The following is a 4,379-nucleotide window of genomic DNA, read 5'->3' as shown; positions in this document are numbered from 1 at the left end:
CTTTGGACAACAAAGTTCGTGGAAGAAATACAAAAATGTGGAAATTTTTTAATAATCTATTGAAATTGCTTATAATAATTGGTAAGTAAAACTAAAACACGAAATGAAAGCTTTAAGGAAGTCACTAAACTCAAATCTCTTTGCAGAAGACTAAAATATTTGGATGCTGATTCTTGGACACATTAAGAGGCTGGCCGATGAACAATGGTAGTGGCTTATCGAAAAGAGAAAGTTTCCATAAATCAAAGTACAATGAATTAAACTTTGTATTTATGCTTTTCCATATCAACTACTGGGTGATAATTCGCATCACGCCTATAGTTTAATTTACATCGCATCATCGGTTTAATTCGATATTTTGTGAATTGAAATTGCTGAAAATTTATTCTAACTCTCTAGTCATCAAGTTCCTTGCTAATTTCCCGAATTTTAATGAGTTTTACAACAATTTTGTGACACCAACGTTCTTGAGGAATTTTGTGGTTTTCAATACATTTTGTGCCACGAAGTACGTGGTCAGTTATTTTTATTGACATAAAACTGAAATTAATCCAAAACGGTAATTATAATTGGTAAGTCAAAATAAAAAGTGAAATGAAAACGTAATGGAAATCACAAAACTCGATTGTTTTGCAGAAAACTAAAATCATTGGATGTTATATTCTTGGAAGATGTTGACCGGTGAAAAAATCATGAAGGAAACAACAAAGAAAAGATTCCAGAAAACTTGCAAAGTGCAACCAATTAAAACAAAGTAATCATCCAAACCACCATCTTATGGATACACAACCACCACCCAGGAACGTAAGGGTTGATATACATAATCTAGAACGCGAGATCCAGCGCTATAAAAGAGAGCCTCTAGATCAAGCAGCGTACCAGGCAGGTTTGAACAGGATTCATGAGGATACTGTAGCTGAAGCGGTGAGAAGCTACAAGGTTAATCCTGTTCTTGGAGTCCGACCACCGCCCATAGCACCGGAGGAAAGAGACCTCCCACGGCAGACTAGGGTAGTTTTGGCCCAATTAAGATCAGGCAAGTGCAGCCGCCTCAATTCCAACTTATCGGTGATTGATAGCAGCGTAGCTGACGTTTGTCCAGTTTGCAACCAAGGGCCACACGACACGCGTCATCTTTTCTCTTGCCCAGCCAAACCAACTCGACTTACCACCAGATCACTCTGGACACACCCCACCTTAAGGCCGGTACTCTGTTCGGTTTTCGCGTTGAAACTCCATACAAAACCAAAAAATGCGAAAAATTTGCGAAATTTTTTCCATTTGTGATACTTTGTTTTTTCGTGTTGAAAACCTGACGTTTATAGCACGGCGCCATTTGCAATGTGAATTAAGAAATAATTTATTTATTAAAAACTATTTGTGCGGGTTTATAAATCAAACACGGACCCTATTTTTGTTCCGAAACTATACAAAGGATCAAAGGAATAGCAGATCAATTGCCCAAGGAAAAATAAAATGTTATTTTGTAAAAACAAGCAACAACCACCAACTTAATCCAATATCGCTCCCTGTAAAATAGCGCTCCAAGCTACCTAAAAAAACGCCGCTTTCTATGTGCGAAATAATGGTTTCCATAAAAATTTTTCGCAAGAATGAACATAGTACCGGCCTTTAGTCGCAGAGTTCCTTGATCTGCCAACAAGCTGATGTACCAAGCGTATAACATGAAATGGATGAGATCACAATAAACTGTTACAACAACAACAACAACAACAACAACAAAACAAAGTGCAACAGTTCCTAAATCAAGAACTTCTGGATGAAAATGTGCATTACATCAATTTACATTCCGTCATCAGTTTGATATTTTGTGAATTCCTCTTGATGGAATCTATTCTAACACGCAGGCCATAAAGTTCCTCGATAGTAATTATTTGAAATTGTCAGCATATTAATTAATAATTAATTAATTAACAGTTATGTGACACCAACATTATGGGGGAAATTATACATGAAAAATGTTTAAGTTATTTAAAGTTGTATTGATAGTTTTAGTTATTAATACCTTTAATAAGATAATTATGTTTTGATTGGTATTATAACATATTATTATTTTTATATATTGTTAATGTTATTTTTAATATTATTATATTTTTAACGAAAAAAATTAATAAAATGTACAAAATCACTAGAAATTTAGTGTTGACTTTCAGTAAGAACTGGGATTGACTTTCATGCAAATTGTGGTTAGAAAATATTCGCAGCAATATTAATTTTTAATTTTTCTCACATTGAAAACTGTTTGAGAAATTATTGTGTAGCAATGCATTTCAATTTGAGGATTACAATTGAGAGATTATTGCTATTGTGTTGAATTTTACTGTTGAGGGTAATGTCTGTTTTTTGTTGAGAACGCGATTTTCTCAACAATTTCTCAACTTGAATATTACCCTAATCCTTTGAAAAAATGTTTGAAAAATTATTGCATTTTAGTATTTTTCAAACGTTTGTGTTTATTGGGCTAATACTTGCACTGATGAGAAACTTTTTCGTAGTAAAGGCCGGTATGCACCTCTAGCGAAATTTTCGGTAGCAAATATTTATTTAAGTCTACAACAACAAAAAAACAGGGCTGTGTACACAAATTTTAAACCAGCTAATCGCTTTTAAAAATTGTTAATATATGTTCCAAATATTCCTCAAATAAATTGTTTATTATTTACAGACCTTTTAAAACTTTTACGCACACAATGATTGTAATAAATTAGATGTTTGCTGCCAAAATATGCTTTTGACAACCCTGCTATTTTCATTAGAGGTGCGTACCAGCTTACGAAATTGAACGCTACCGAAAATTTCGTTAGCATAAATAGCAATGCATTTCTTATGGGAATGAAATTTTTCGCTAGAGGTGCATACCGGCCTTAACTTGGCGTGGTACAACTTCTCAATAGTGACGGCGCTTTTCCGACGAGTTTTTGATGTCGTATATGATTGTTTTCGACGTAGTGGGGATTCTCAGAAGCGCCCCCAAATTCAAAAAATGTTGCCAGGGATGAGTGTATGTTCACATTATACCCGATGTCTACTTACAATGGATTTCAGTTGAAATATCTACGTATTTCAGTAGTTTTGCAATTGGATTTCAACAAAATCCACTGCACTGTCATATACAGTTGGTGATCACATCATGGAGTTTTTATTTTTGGCAAAATACGAACAAAATGCAATTGATATATTGATTGATTGCAATTGATACATACCCAATAAACACAAACGTTTGAAAAATGCTAAATTTCAACAATTTTTCAGACATTTTTTCAAAGGATTAGGGTAATATTCAAGTTGAGAAATTGTTGAGAAAATCGCGTTCTCAACAAAAAACAGACATTACCCTCAACAATGAAATTCAACATATTAAGGCCGGTACTATGTTCATTCGTGCGAAAAAATTTATAGAAACCATTATTTCGCACATAGAAAGCGATGTTTTAGGTAACAGGGAGCGCTATTTATTAGTGAGCGATATGGAATTAAGTTGGTGGTTGCTGCTTGCTATTACAAAATTAACATTTTAGTTTACCTTGGGCAATTGATCTGCTACTCCTTTGATCCTTTGTATATGTTCGGAACAAAAATATGATCCGTGTTTGCGTTATAAACCCACACAAATAGTTTTAATAAATAAATTATTTCGTAATTCACATTGCAAATGGCGCATTGTTATAAACGTCAGTTTTCAACTCGAAAAAAACATAGTACCACAAATGGAAAAATTTCGCAAGTTTTTCGCATTTTTTGGTTTTGTATGGAGTTTCAACGCGAAAACCGAACAGAGTACCGGCCTTTAGCAATAATGTCTCAAGTGTTGTTCTCAAATTGAAATGCATCGCTACTCAATAATTTGTCAAACAATTTTCGATGCGAGTCAAATTCAAAATTAACATTGTTGCAAATACTTTTCAACCTAAATTTGTATGAATGATATCCCCACTTCAAATTGAAAGTCAAAGCCCAAATTCTATGAATTTTGTATAATTTATTCATTTTCATCAAAATAAAATATATAATAATACACTACACTACATAATACACTACAATACCAATTGATAAATAATAATCTTATTAAACATATCAACAAATATGTCATGTGCGGCCGAATATTGTTTTGATTTTTATGGTTTTTGGCGCCATCTGTTGGCGGAAAGCAGAAAACGTATGATGAATATGGTTATCCATCCCTGGCAAAAACAAAGATATGTTTTTGTTGGGGATTGGAATCAAATTTCGCGATGGCTGGGAAATGGAGAAGATTATGGCGAATGCAGCGTCAATAATGGAGGTTTTTGGAGCGTCAGATGATTCTGAGTTTGGATGCTGAGAAGAGTGGTTGGTGTGACAAAAAGAAATAGAAAAAA

At 33.8% G+C, this 4,379-nt stretch overlaps 1 long non-coding RNA gene across 1 annotated transcript; it reads left to right on the top strand.

Annotated features, from left to right (window-relative positions):
* LOC142241893 (uncharacterized) lies at positions 1 to 814 on the top strand. Its single transcript, XR_012723858.1, has 3 exons — positions 1 to 81; positions 147 to 572; positions 637 to 814. It is a non-coding gene; the product is annotated as an uncharacterized LOC142241893 (long non-coding RNA).
* The last annotated feature ends 3,565 nt before the right edge of the window (positions 815 to 4,379 follow it).

Source organism: Haematobia irritans, chromosome 5 (assembly GCF_050003625.1).
Source record: "Haematobia irritans isolate KBUSLIRL chromosome 5, ASM5000362v1, whole genome shotgun sequence".
In the NCBI taxonomy this organism is placed as follows: domain Eukaryota; kingdom Metazoa; phylum Arthropoda; class Insecta; order Diptera; family Muscidae; genus Haematobia; species Haematobia irritans.
The sequence above is the reverse complement of the archived record's forward strand: the minus strand, read 5'-3'. Positions and strand labels throughout refer to the sequence as shown.